This window comes from Cyanistes caeruleus, chromosome 5, assembly GCF_971803275.1.
Source record: "Cyanistes caeruleus chromosome 5, bCyaCae1.hap1.1, whole genome shotgun sequence".
Taxonomy (NCBI): domain Eukaryota; kingdom Metazoa; phylum Chordata; class Aves; order Passeriformes; family Paridae; genus Cyanistes; species Cyanistes caeruleus.
In genome coordinates this window covers 33,456,181-33,471,889 of record NC_141705.1, presented here as the reverse complement: position 1 = coordinate 33,471,889, position 15,709 = coordinate 33,456,181, and the positions used below count along the sequence as shown (strand labels likewise).

The 15,709-nt window shown below is 33.5% G+C and overlaps 1 protein-coding gene across 15 annotated transcripts in view; it reads left to right on the top strand.

Annotated features, from left to right (window-relative positions):
* Nucleotides 1–15,709, top strand: part of TENM3 (teneurin transmembrane protein 3) — an 843,796-nt gene that overhangs the window by 75,753 nt on the left and 752,334 nt on the right. The gene's annotated exons all lie outside the window — the stretch shown is intronic.

Here is a 15,709-nt window from a genome sequence, read left to right as displayed (position 1 = left end):
GTTACATTATCTTCTTGTTATCTATGGCTGCTGAAATTAAGAAATTTACAAGTAAAGTATTTAACTTTCTGTAAAAAGTTCTTGTTTCAAAGACAACATTTTTATATTATTGACAACTTTTTGACTAACTGGAATAGAACTATATTTGAGATCTCAATTCACTTTATGACTTTTCCTTTCATTCTGGTCTGTTGATTTCACTACTTGGATTTCTGTGTTCAGACTCCATAGAGAACAAGCACAAACAATTATATTCAGAATCAAATTAGCTGTTTTAAAAAGATGTTTTTAAAGAAAAAATTCTGACAAGCTCTGTTTTCAAGCTACAAAAGATCTGTGCCTGTTAACAAGACCAAAATTCCAGGAGTAGAGTTTGATTTTGTTCAAGGGAGTGTTAGCTTTTTAAAAAATTAGATTTTCAGAGTAGTTAGGGAAAACAGTAGTTCAAAGAAAAGGAACACTTTTTTTCATCATGGGAGTTTAGAATAGCATCCTTACTAGCCACTCTCTAGGAAAAAATACAATTAAAAGACTCAGAGAGAGTCTTTTACCTTTGGTAATTTTAATCAGTGATACATTTCCATAAACACATTTTTTCTGTAAACAATTTGCAAGGGAATGTATTTCATGCTGTTTTAACATGCTGAGACCAACTTTATTCTGAAACATGCAGGTCTTTTAAAACAACTGAAATAGGACCCATTCTGTGCTTGCTGGAGGGCACCATGTGACAAAGATTATAAAACTATAAACTGCATTCTCCCTATGACTGGCCTTGAGACATCGAAAATTACTTATTATTAGGCAGTTTGCAAATAACCCTTTCAAATCTTTCATCTCATTAAATCCGTACATTGTTGGTTACCATACAAGCTGTACCACACAGTTTATCCATTCTTAAGTAACTTTCTAAATTTTTCCACTGGTATGACAACACAGTTCTTGTAACCAGTTAGAAATTTAAATTTAAAACAGTTTTGCTGCCGGGCTGTGTGTGGTCTAGTTTTAAACTGATCACAGAGGTCAGAGTTGTTCTGATATGCAAGAAAATTTGGGTGTCCCAACCTAGTGGGACATTCTTCCCACAAAAGAGAACGGTAGGAATGTTCTTTTCTACAGAAAGATCCTTCTGTCAAGGTTTATCTGGCCTTCATCAGAGATATTCATAGCTGCTCATCAAGGTGGGTAGTAACACTCTTTTCTTGCAAAGCATGTTGATAGATAGGAAAACAGGAAGAATTTTAAAAATCCAGGGGAAAAATGTGTGATTCAAGAAAGTGTGTTTGTATGGAGAATTTCAGCTCAAGTGATGGTAGAGAGTCCTTTTGTACAGGAGTGAAATTGCGGTTCCTTTCAGCATTTAGACCTTCAACTCTGTGTCCAAAATAATGGTTCTGCAATTTCTCTTAAATGATACACCTCTTAAAATAGTGTCTACAAAACAGATGCACTTTCACAAATTTATGGATCGTTAATTTTGTATTGTTGTTCTAGCTACTGAGCCTGCTTTTCTATAATATTCTATTAAATCCTAAAGCACTGTTTTATCTTAACAAATCTCATGTAGGTTGTGCACAGGCACCTAGAAACAATCTTCCTGATTTACAGGGAAATATAGACAGCAAGAAGTGAGAATAAGTTTCTAAATCAATCAGGTGATTAAAGATTTCTAAGACTTCATTCAGATGCAAACAATCCAGTTTCATAATAGTATGAACATTTTTCTATTACCTGTATATCACGCAGACATCAGAAAAAAGAGAAATCCAGACCCCACTAACAGTAACAGATGAAAGAACTGACAGCCCAAGTGCACAGAGCAGCAGAGTCCAATCCATAAAGAAAACCTCCAGCCCTCTCTACAAGGATTATCATTTCCTGGGCCACACTAACTTGCAGTATGAGTGAAATGTGCTAATGATTGTCACTGACTGCTCATTGACCAAAAAGTTTTAACTGCTCTTCTTACTTAAAATGCAGTTTACCGCATTATGTCTTTCCTATCTCCTATTTGTATTGGATTTAAGTATTCCATGACTTAAAATCACAAGAATTTGCATCTCTTAATTTTCTTGTACTTTCTTTTTGGCATGATTGGGTTTTTCGGGGGTTTTTTTTTGGTTTTTTTTTTAAGATTGTGGTGATATTCTGTTGGTGATAATGTCTTGTTGTTGTTCTGGCTTCCACTTAACTGAACTAAATTACCAACTGTCACATATCTGTTGCATTCTGTGTCTTAAAGGACCATAGGCTAGTCAGCACAATTCCTGCTTTTTCCATCAAATCCAGCACTTTCAACAGCTGCAACTCCCTTGTTATTCCACAGGTTATAACAAATCATATACCCATATTCATTCACATAAATATAGATATATGTATAAAATACATTCAAGAGAATTCCCGGGATCAAGGAATGTTTACAAATGATAAGTAGAAACAAAAATAAAGGAGCTTTTAAAAAAAATGTTAATTTCTTTACTTTTTTAGCAATCTATGCAAATATATACAAAATATAAAAAATTAAATTCCTGTAGTTATTCCTCTCTCTTACAAGACTGCAGTTATATTTCGTATCAAATTTTGTATCAAATTTGACTTTTTGCCTTGCATTTTCTCTTTATATGACTACCTGGAAAATGTATGTGTATCAATACAATAGCATTACATATTTTTTAAAGCAATGCAGGGATAAATGAGAGAATATTTAAGATAGATGAAAATCAAGAAATATCATAATGTAATACATCCTTCCAGTTCCATGTTAATGTATACAAATATTTGATATATAAGAGGACAGCAGTGAGTGGTACTCCCATTTATTTTGGTCCATTGCCATGTTTGTTCAACTGCAGAGAATAAGCACTAAGTAGCAGCAGTGAGGAAGAAAAAGACATTTGGAAATGTAATTTTTCATTTCTTTTTATTGAATTAGTGACTTGGCCACTGTTGTGAAACTGACTAGTCTCCACTAGGGCACAAGCTATTTCAAAACAACCTGATTGGAAGGATTTTCTTTGTAACACTACTTGGTGTGACCTTGTGTCCCAATGGATTGTTATGTTCTATGTGACTGACTTCCTCTTCTCCCTTTGTGCACGTGTGCATAGTTAGTGATTCTGTCTATTAGACCAACCAAGTAAACATTGTTTGCTTTCTGGGAGCAGAAATATGACACTGGCAGTGGTCTGCAGTTGCTCCCTGTCACTTTTTGGGGTTATTTTTTTCTGTTTTACTTCCTAATGTTTCTTTTGTTTGATAAAGGAAACCATACTGTGTCTGAAATAAGGTGTTATAAAGCAACAGTTTTACAACTTTCTTTAATATTCTATTTTAATTAGAACCATAGTTACAAAAACTAGATTTTTTTTCTAGTGTTTTTAGCTTATTACTTAATTTGTTGTATTTTCATGTTCAAGTAAAGATGCTGAAAACTTTGAATATCTTTTTCTTTACATGAATACTACATTTTCTTACTAACTGTAGGTATGCCATTAATTTTCTGTGAAACTTAGGAATTTAGGTATATATTTCCTAACAAGCAAATTTCCCACCTGCCAAGGGTTCCTGGGTTGCTGTAAAACCCTTATGCTGGTCCACATCCTTGTGATCTTAACTCTGTAGAGGCACATGAGGCTGCTTTGGTTACTTCTGAATTTCACAGAAGTGTATCTTAGATTCAGACATTTGCTAAGTCTGTTAGTGTTCTGCAGTCTTCTAGGTGACAGACACAAAAAGATTAAAATTACTCCTGGCAATGTGCCGTTGTTCTTTAACCTTAATTAACCTCAGATGTCTTATTAACTTAAGCTTGCATGCTTTGCCTGAGATATTTCTTCTTCCTATTTTACTGCATCTACTTGTTTACTACCCCACTCCTCTGATGGAAAGATAAGGGTAAAAATTACTAAAGAGCTTCTTTGGCTGCCATAGTGCACCAGGTTTTTTTATTCCCCTAAGGAAAAAGTGTTTTCTCATTGTCCATTTTTTTCATACCTGGGACCAGTTTTGTGGAGGTGACTGAAATTATTTTACTCTCTTCTACCATTCTTCTTAATATCTGGTAATCAATATTTCATTTGAATTTCCTCTCCTTTCTCCTTATTGTCAGGCTGCTTGTCCTCTGGAGGCTGCTGAATCTAGTCTTTTTACTAGATTCATAACAAATTTTATCATAAAGCATCATTTAAAGATGAAATAATATTTATAAATGGGAAGGTAGAAATACTACATCTAATGAGAGCTTTATTTGCCCTGAACTCTTGATTTTCTTGTTCTCTATTCAGATACTATACCCCAACACTGTCACAAATCTTCTCCCTGAAATACAAATCACTCACTCTTTATTTTCTGTCATTTGACTCAAGGTGATTTCTTATGGTCTGTCCGACTTGTCTTCTGTCATTCAATATTCCTTTTAAAAAGCTTGCCTTTTCCTCAGTAATTCTCATGTGTGTTTGTTAATGTATCGCATTTCTGCAAATCAGTTCAACTCATTAATAATTACATTATTGTTCGTGAAGTGAAAGCTTCTTTATTGATACCCTACTGTTTGTATATTTCAGAAGGCCACCAATGGTTAAAATGTAATCACTCTACATTGCAATGCAATCCTGTTTATAATGGTAGCTTTCAAAAAAACACAGAACAGTCATAAAATCATAGATCTTCTTTTAAAAAGTAAACATTGTACTTCTTATTTTCCATATGAATGCAAAATAATATTATGAGAAAAAAATAAACAAGGAAAAGAAGGGAAAATTTTAAATAGCACTGTTTGTTCTTGTGCAGAGAATTCCTGTCAAACAGTAGTGGATTAGTTATTTAAAGAAAGCTATAACTTTTCAATAGAACCTTTCAAAAATAGAGATGCTACCATTGAAAACTTAAAAAAAAATTCCTTGTATTCACTCTTATTGTTTTTAATTAAAATTCTGAACTGTCTTTTCTAGTCACTTTGTGGCTTTTTTCCCCAAAAACACTTTTGACCAATATCCATTGGTCCATTACTGAGAAAGTAAAATTAATGACCACATCATTAGAATTTGAATATATTCAACAATTTTTCTAACTTACCTGTAGTACATAAAAGAAGAAAGCATTGATAAATAAAATATCTGAGGAAATTTGTACTGCTAAGTAATAGGCTTTTTACTGCTAGTAATAGACTTCTGCCCCCATCCGTGAGGTAAAAGCAGAAGTAGTTCAGCAAGAATTAAATATAAATATTTTTATTTGTGTAAGATTGTTTGTGTGAAAGTTATGGGAGATATATTGATCATTTTGCTTCAGGATATAAAATAATTGCCTCTGGAGAGTGTTCCATTATCATGGTACAGCAGTATAGGTACATGTTAGGCTTTTTCTCATAGGAGATACCAGTTAAAGGTCACTGCCTGAAGCAGGTGACAACTGGAATTGATGGACCGTCATAATTTTCAGTAATGTGCTCTGATTTAGCAAAAAAGTGTTATCTGAAGTGAAGAAAGATCACATTAATCCATTAACCAGTTATTTTTTATTTATATCTTAAGAGTTCTTTAACCTTACTAAAAGAGTTCTGGTCCTTAAATTGGTTTATGGACTGAAAGAAAGGAAATTGAGCAATGTAAAATGAAACTGCTAAATTTAAATCTCTCCATTCTCCTACAGATATATGAGCACTTTTATTTGGAATTTCAACAGTGGTAAAGTCAAGTGATTGGCTTAAAAGAAAACACATTATCCACTGCTTTGCATATCTTCCTACTGTCCCCTTAAGAGAACTGCTTTTTGTCTGCTGAGACAGATGTAAGGCAGCTCTGCATGTGATCCATAGCTTGAGAGGAAATGATCTATCTTTTGATTTTGTTTCTCAAAAATAGACCTGCGCTGCACCTGCACTGAAATTCTCAACACCCAGGCAGAGTGGTTTCTATCTTCTGCATAGGTTCAACATTAATTCCTAGTTCTCAAAATAATGGCAGAAAGATGACCCAGTATAAAAAGTAATGGTGAAGGATGATGCCGTACAAATCACAGCAATTGTAGTTTATGAAATTTTTTATTTTCATTTTTGAGAGTTCTAGGATTCATTTTGTTAAGATAAAACCTGTAAGAAATGTAATGAACAGCCTTGAAGGAAGTATTTACTGCCTCATGCAATGCCTAATTGCTACTTATTAAACAATTTCTATTATCACTATTTTATCTTTCTTCCCCTGTACCTTAACCCCCAGCATTCATGTTCAGAGGGTTACATGAAAATGAAGAGTGGAATTGTTCTGTTCATTAGGTTTGATAGGAATAAAGACAATGAAATTGGACTTTTTTTTATAACCTATATTTGGTGTGGTTGTAGCGGTAGACATACTTCATCGATTTTATTTCATTATCTCTTCAAATTTTGCATGCATAAATATATATAAATGGCATTAAAGAATATGAATATGGGAACTAAATAAATATAGGAACTGACACCTAAAAATTCAGTATACTTACTATCTTGTTATACTTATTTATACATACTATCTGTAACTAAACCTTGGTTCTAGAAATATTTATTACAAGATCATTAATTCCCCATCAAACAGTTATCAGTAGGACTATCGATTCTGTAAAGAGAATGTCAATGTCATTTACTCAAAAAAAAGTGTGCAGATTTAGTGACAGTGGATGTATTTTTGAATTCAGTACTTCCTATTGACTTTTTTTTTGAGAAGGAGCAGCTGATTTATAGACCATTTATAGAACCACCAGAAAACATGTACTTTGTTCCCTTTTGGTATTACATTTTAGAAAACTTTATAAGTACTAATGCATTATTATTTTTTCAAACTAATTAGTGGCTTAAACAACTGAAAAGGGCTTCAGTGCACTTCTGAACCAGAGTTTTTTCCTGCTAAAAGTAGTGGCTCTTTTCTTACTTTGTTTTATTTTAGTTTGGTTTTATGTCCCTGCTCTCTACAGTTTTTTGGAACAGTTGTGCATGGTTCCTAAAGTATTGTCCTGTATTCTTGTGCCTGTTTGTATATGGCTTTAATTTCCATCCACTCATAACATAAATGAACTTACTGGTTATTTTAAATTTACTTTTTAGCAGAAAACATCTTAATTGTCTAAATTATTTTTGTGGAAGAATTGTTGAATCCATTTTCTACAGTATTCTTTTTCACTTAAGAATCAGGAAATGCTATGAACTGGATTTTTGTAAACATACTGAATGATATTATGATTTCATACTTTCAGCAATTTATGAAGAAGTTAGTTAATTGTCAAGTTAATGTTTTTAAAAATAAGAAAGTTGAGGGAGTCACATCATTTTAGATTCTTTGTTAAATACTCAAGTATCCATGAATTCTTTTAGAAGAATTTGCTTAAACCTTTTACTGTTACCAGTGAAGCTGATTTTGAGTGTATTAGAGGAAAGAATGAGAACAGTCTCTAAAAACTATGAGGAAAATTTATTTTTTTGCAGTCAATTAGAGACAGAGGCTAAGAAAATGCAAATTAATAATTTCTTTCCATCCGATTTGAAACTTACGAAAGAATGCAAGTATTGACTAAAATTATACCAAAAATCAGACATACAATTACATATCAGAGCAATAGCTTCCTCTAGAAACATAGATTTACTTTTTGTTTAGGTTCATAGCTTTTTGTACTGGTTATTATTATTATTATTATTTTTATTATTATTATTATTAGACAGTATGAACAGGAGTTGTTTTTTACTGGATTTTCTCTAGAAGTCTGAAAAGTTAGCAGAAAAAAAACAGCTACGTGCAGGTCTAGAGTGAGTTTATGCTTTCCAACAAATGCTGCAGGTTTGTCTCAGGCATTTTTGAACACTCATTCCCTTTAATTAATTAAGTAAGTTGTAATTTTCTTACCTTTTCAAATAAGAAACCCCAGGAAACATTTTCAAGAAGTTCCATTTACTACACGGTCTCTGTTATCAACCCCATTCAGAGTGAATAAAAGGCACAGAGAGTTTGGATTTCATTAATTTATATAACCTCAATTGTCATTCAATAGAAGCTGTTCTTTTAGCAAACTGCTAAAACACTATTTCAGTACTATTTATGAAGCACATTTTCTTTCATGCATCTCTCTTCTCAAATCACAGTTTATTACGAGTTTATTTGAATGATGTCTTTGATCTCTGTCATTCCTTGTCTTGAGACAGGGACTAAGACAAGGTGACCTTCAGATGTTCCCTCAACCATAGCCATTCTGTGATGGTCAGCACAAGGCAGTAAGGGAGAAGATGGAACCTTCTGTTGGAGTTCCCACATTTACAGACATTTACTTCACTTATATGAATGAACTCTCTTTGCTCAGTACTCTTTACTTAGTATTGTTGAGTTGGATTGTGGGTACATCCTTCCGTGCACACATATTGCAAACAGCTTTATGCTGCTTCCATGTCATCTGAAAAGTTTGAGATGAATATTTGAGTTCCAGGCTGTTGCAAATGAGAGCTGTAACTTTGGGGTTTAAGTTTATGATAACCTTGGATAAGTGCCATTACTTTCAAATCAAAATTCAAAGTGTATGGTGCATTAATTTACAGTGATCCAAATGAATGTTGCAATTAAAATGTTTTTGCAAAATAGATGATAGATATATGGATAGATAATAAATAAATGATAGATAGATAGATAGATAGATAGATAGATAGATAGATAGATAGATAGATAGACAGATAAAACTGAAATTAATCTAGTTGTCTGATCAGTAAATTGAAGAGTCTTCCGTCCTCATGTCTGTGAAGACACTTGCTGGATATGCCTTCCTGATTCAGTTGCCAGGAATTTAGTCTTTGTGCACATTTTTATCTCAGACTGAGAGTAAGGGCTCTCTTGCTTGGAATATTGTCACTTAAGGAATCCTTCAGCTTGAATCCACTTTGCTCATTTCCCTCTTTTCTTGCTAAAGGGCATGTTCACTTCTAATTCATTCAGAAAATAGCCTTGTAGTCTGCTTTTGAAGATACAAAAATTAGTTTTCCAAACTTATTTCACCTTTTGTACTTTGTATATCAATTTGACATAACAACAGGTTAAACTTCATGCTAAACTGAATGCTTGTCGCTTTTAAATGTCTCCATCTACTGACCCATATATTTCTTACTTATCTATACTTCAGCAAGTATGCCTGATGATGTTTCTAATTTTGATTAATACCTGTAATTCATTATGACTGAAACTGGATATGATGGCCTCCAGGGAGAAATGATTAGCATATTATAAGGAATTATATTCCAGAAATTCATCATTTAAAGGAATTAGCTTCACCATTTGGCAAGGCAGTGAATTCAGATTGTTTGACCAGATAGCCATTATCAACAGAAGATACATATTGGTGTTTAAAAGGCTTTGTGACCTCTGGAAGAAAAAAACATGAGACAGCCTAGAAAAATATGAATTCCAAGTAATAAAGTCAGAGTTATTAAACCATAAACAATTGCATGAAGAATCAAGAAAGGGAATGAAAAAAAAAAACAAACAAAAAACAAAACAGTTGGATGATTTACAAAAATATTTATTTTGCCATACTCTGAGGCTAGGTAGTACCTAAGCATGGCAGATGTAATATCTGAATGGTTTGAAATGCGTGCTTTATTAGAAAAGACCAAAATCAATAAGCAAACCAATGGCACATGGAAAATACATTGAAATAGAAGTACCATTTTATGAGCACTAGCAAATAAGTACCTGTGTTCACATGCACACTGAAGAATAAAATTCACCAAGAAATCAGGAAATCAAGTGGACTGCAGAAGTCCACAAACTGTGAGCATTCTTTGTGCGCTTCTGGGTAAAGGGTGTTTCAGCCTGATTACACCTAAATTCATCATTCTACCCACTGGCTTTCATGTACTAGTTTTTGAAAGTCACCTAGCAATTTGGTTCCCTTGGACTTCATTTTTACTAACCTTTAATTTTGGAGCCATTTTTGCACCTTATCATGCTCATACAGAAATGCAGTATCAGACAAACACAGACATGCAGATGTGCCAGCTGCAGTAAGGTACTATTTAAAAATATTTAAATTTCATTGCATTTTAGAAAGTCTTGAAATACAGCAATAATCCTGAAGCAGGCTGGAATTGTCAGGAAATATCAGTGCTGGTAGACTGACAGATGCTTCAGATTACAACAGAATCAATTTCACAGATTTTTGCTGCCATGTGTGTATGACGTGTATGTACGTAATAGCATTTTTCCTTACAGTAGAACCCTCTGTTGCAATCTCTGTACCACTGGCTTCTTAGCATGTGTCATAAGTCTACTTGAACATATTCACACACAAAGGAAAAATGATTGGATTCATGAATGTTTTTCTATTCTTGAGGCAGTATTTCTTTCCAGTATTTTGCAAAAACAGCAACAACTGAGAACATCCACCCTTTCCTTTATGCTTATTCAGGTTTTGAACAAAGGCAGGATTGTCTGTTCAGGGAATCTATTAAACTAACCTGTTGTTCTTATTGCACTCAGCCACAGATGTTTAGAAAAAGAGGAAAAGAACAGAACTACTTTCCCCAGCTTCCAGAAATCTAGAGATTACGGAAAATTTAGAGCTAGAAGTTATGTTTGAATTTACTAGTCCTTCATCAATTTTTCTTCTATTACATTGCCTATGTAAGATTATATGTCCTTAGTATTTTCTGTGCTGTGCCATGCACATATGGAGGGTAGCAGTGGAGGTTGCTTCCAATATCATTGTTTTTATTGGCCTGCTTTTAGTATTTGTGTTGTAGTTACAGTTTCAGTTCCTGGTTTAGTGCATATTTATAAAATACTGTACTTTCTATTTTGAAGTAAAAGGGGAGCAAGAAAAACTGCTAGCATCCGGCAACCACACCTTGGTGCATTATAGCCCCCAGAGTCTTGGTATGGTGCATTAATTTTTCAGTTTGTAATTTGCCAGATGCATTTAATGGAACCAATTTTCATTACATCTGTTCTATGGTTCAAAGAGCTCTTTTAGTTGCCAAAGGGAGCCAGCTTCACACAGATTCAGAGAGGGTGCTAATGCACTGTATCTTGAAGTATTAGATAACTAGGGATGGGTTTATAGCAAACACATTATTTTTTAAGAGAGGCAAATTCTATATTCATGACTTGCCACTATTAGAATTCAAATTTAAATTGCTTAAGTCTCTTCCTCAGGAACCATGTATTGCTTTTAACGTAATTTTCTTCATAATACTCTCAGATTACTAATCTTTTTAAGCAATTATATATTTCTGTTTATTGGTAAAAGAAGACATATTTATACATAAGTAAATACTGGTTTTAAACTAAGAATAGCTTAGTAAAGTTTTCTCATGAAATATAATAAAAGATGTACAGAATAACATATTTTTTTCAGGTAATTTTCAAGTCTAAGACAAGACAGTTTATTATACTAAAACAAACTCACTTTACCAAGATAACTGTACATGTGCATAATTTTAATCTTCATAACATAACATAATAAAATGTGTAACAGTTGTATAGTATTAAATTCAAGATTTCACTTGACAGCAACTTTCAATGAAAAGGTTTTTCCTCGTGGGCTGAAGAAAATTTGAAATGTTCTACTACACTTTGAAGTTCTAAAGCATTAACCATATGGGAATTATAAAGCATTAATCCTGAAGAGTTTCCACCTGACAGTCATGAAATAGCATACCTGTGTGAAAAGTGACTCAGTTTTACTTCCTCAGGCAATACTTTCCTTTTTTTCTGCTGCTTCAGAAATATCATGCATCATGTCATAGTGAGAAGATGGCCTTGGAATGACTGGGTCTTTTTGAAATTACTGAAGTCTACACTATCACTTTATTTATCTAAGACATTTCAATGACATTTTAAAAAGTTGTTTATACTAGGAGTTTTATTTTAGTTTGATAAGCCATGTGTGAGAGTTGTTCCAAAAGAGTAATCAAAAGCTTATTTTCACTGTGTTCTAAATAGTTGTTGTTTCTAAAGATAAAATTGTAATAGAAGGAGCAAATCTATTAGGAAGAATTCATATGCAATTTAAGAACATTAAACATCTCCCAGCTGCAAGGAAGATAATCAGAGGCTTGCCATGTGGCCTACATTTAGGTTTTACACTAGTCATGTTGTAAAGTTCACTTTTTTGGGCTTTGGGCATGAAACAGGCAATATCTTTCTCTGCCTAGGAGGAAAAAGATACCCACAACAAGCAGCCCTCCAAGAATTCTAATCTTTTGTCTTCTCTCATTGCATGGAAGCACAGGAAGAGAAATCATGGCTTTATTATGCACTCTGGCAAACAGCAGGACAGTGATGTTTCCTCCTTCTGCTGTCTGCCTCTGTTTATATTATATACTAAACTAATGACCACATTTACATTTCCTTGAAGTAAAAACAAGTCCTTAGAGTGGTGGAATTCTTTGTCACTGAGACTGACTGAAAGGGGAGTTGAATTTGAATTAGCCATTATGAGGTAAAAATGCATGGAAGAAAGAAGGGACTGAGGAGAGAGGTGAAGAAAGATACTTACTGCAGGTCTTCATTTCAAGTTCAAGATTTCATGTCCCCAAATTTACACAACCAAGAGGATCACAGAAAGAGCAAGAACAGCCTCAGAAGGGAAATGAAAAATTCTTAAGTATGCTCATATTGCATTAATTTTTATAGAGGAATACTTAATATTCACTTAAATTGAAATTCACAACAGAAGAACCAATTGGAGGATTTTGTTACCCTGTGTATTGCCACAACTGGAGACATAGCAAATAGGAAAGGATTATAAAGCATGATTATGGAAAATGAAGCCATTTGAGCTTTTCTGTAAACAAATGCATTCTGATTTCCTTTTCAAATTACTATACCTCCTTTCTTCATTTCATTGATATTGGTTTTTTTTATATTTAGATGCATTTGGAGTTAGGTGTTTTTATGCAATAAGTCTCACAGTGTTTCCCTTGCAAAGACACAAAAATAGCTGTTGGTGTAAGTTTGTGATTGAAACTGAAAGAATAAATTGCGTTTAAAAATAATCTACCTATAGTCCGTAAGCTATAGTCATTTGTAATGAGCTATTTTTTTTTGTTTGGTTGGTTGGTTTTGTTTGTTTGTTTGTTTGTTTTGTTTTTTCCCATTTCTGCTACTAAACAGAACCTGAGTACTTGGTAACATCAAAAATCTGACAACTCACTTTTGCCTGAGGTCTGGCTTTGCTACCAAAAAGCTCCCAATATAAACTTTTTGCCAGTATTCCACCCGGGGTTTTTTTTTAATTTCCTGGCTGAGAGCTGCTTTTGCTTCAGCCATTAAGATCCTAAGTTAGATTTACCATAGAAACCATAATAGTTGATAACAAAAATTAATTTCTAGGCAGAAAGCAAGAGATAGCAACTGCAGTTGAACAGCCTATGTCACCCCAACTTTGAAAATGCAACTAGTGAAATGGAAAGAAGATGGGCCAGAATTTGCTCATTAGTACATTAAAACAAAGATTTCAGTCCAGAGATCCAGTTTTTACCTGATGTCACATCCTGGGAAAATAGTATTTTAAAGACTAAAATTCCCTCTAAGATTATGTCATTAAATCAAATTTCAGCATAAAACCTTTTTTCCAAAAAAATTTAGTTACATTGTTCAAATTGCATTTGGCCATTTTCCTGGACTTTGTGTTAGCAGGGATGTTATTTGATTACTTTTGATATACACAACAGGTTATAAAGTTTAATATTATATTTGGAGATATATGAGTATTTTTAGGAGAAAACATGAAAAGAATAGAAGGATATGGATATTTTCTCTAGATAGTACTACTTACTGCTAGGAAAATTTAGGTGTTTCAGATACAGAAATAAACTGAGACTAAGCACTGAAAATACTCCTAAGAGACTACTGTAAAGTGCACAAAATCTCCTTGCTTTTGTTTTACTGTTCTGTTTTTTGTTCTTTTCTGAAGTTGTGTATGTAGAAATATTCCTGTTTAATTTATGAGTGAGAAAAAATTACTTCATGTAGACAGGACTTCTCTAGTTTCGTGGAGAGCACACCTTGCTCACTGTGAATTTGTGATGTCATGCCTCCTTATGTGCTTAGGTTACTTTTCCAAAGCACATATTTCTCCAAAATGCAATGCTGCTTTCTTTGTAATACAGACTTAGCCTTGTGCTGTGCATGGCTTAGTCCACATATTGAGTTTTCATGCCTGTCTTTTGATTATAATTGAACTCTAGTGATTTAAAATAGGGAACAAGGCTGTTGTCAAAGAAAACACAGTGAAAGTTGAAAGAAATAAGTGAAAAATAACTTACTATCTTATCTGATGATACTAACAAATCAAACACAATAGTTTTTTTACTGATGGATGCTGTAAATTTAATATATTTTTATCATTAACTGGACTCAGGATTATAATGAAAGGTGCTGGATACAATCAAGTACTTAGGAACCTACAAGGCAGACCTGAATTTTAAGTTCTCTTTCCTCTCTTCTTCAGCAATGCAAATTCCTAATATACATCATCATGTTTCTTCCTGTGTCTGCCTTTGCTATCTGGCCCATCCATTCCATTCTTCAGTATAGATATTTTTGTGGATAGCTTTGATGGCTGTGACAGGACTAGGGAAAAACAGATTCGAGATTTTTAGTCTCTAAATTAAACATCCAGATAATCATATATTGATTATTACACTAGGTTTTTGTAAATTACATGAGGAAGGGGTGTGGGGGTGGACAGATGGAAGCACTCTGTGGCACACCACAAGATTTTTCATATTTTGTTTTGACCAGTTCATTAGTTTTAAGTCTTTAAAGAGTGACCTAAATTCTGCAGTTCGTCAAGATGGGTCACAAATTAATTACTGACGTTTTCAGGACAGGGTATGTTCTAGGTCTGTATGAAAAAAATGTACACCACATACTTGCATTCAGTAGCATTTTGGCATTTTTGTGTATTCATGGCACCTCAGGATATTTTAGCAGGCATTCTAGAACTAAAAATCTAGTTCTAGAACAAGAACACTTCAATTTTCAACCCACTTGAGGTGCCTAGACTTCTTCACTTTGCCAAAGCTTAATATATTGCCACTGTAGAGGTTAAAGAAAATGCTCCAAAGAATTTTTACTATTTGTTATAAGTAAAAACATAGCATCTATACTGTACATTTAATAAAAAGAGTCAGATCTCATTTAAGTTTGTGGAATCAAACAAACCTTTTGACTCCAATTCTTTTGGATATGTGTTAGTGATAAGAAATGCACATGCTGAACCACATATTTTTAGATATGATTGCAACAGGAGTATGCTTACTTATAGAAGGTTCTTTTGTTGCTTTGCAGCCCTTTCCTTAGCACTGGGCTTTATTTTCTTCTAGGAAGCTGTAATCACTTTCGGCTTGAAATAGTTATTTAATAGGAATTCAGTTATTGTAGTGTGTGTGCCTTTCACTTGGAAAGAACCAGTCTCCTAGCAAAGGCTACACAGAGCTGTTCAACAGGAGCTTCATGAACTTCATACTTTTTAGCTAGAAACCAAATGTTTAATCTGTAATCTGTTTGTATTTTAGCCTGCCATGTTTTCAGATCATCCCTTATTACATTCATATTTCTGTGACAGATCTGCAACACGACATCCTTATGCTGTGTGATTCTGGTTTTGGTCTTATGTAATACCATAGAGAAGATTGTTTTACATGCATCATCAACATCAAGTTTTAAGTCTCCTTAAATTTATTTTTCCAAAAATTTTC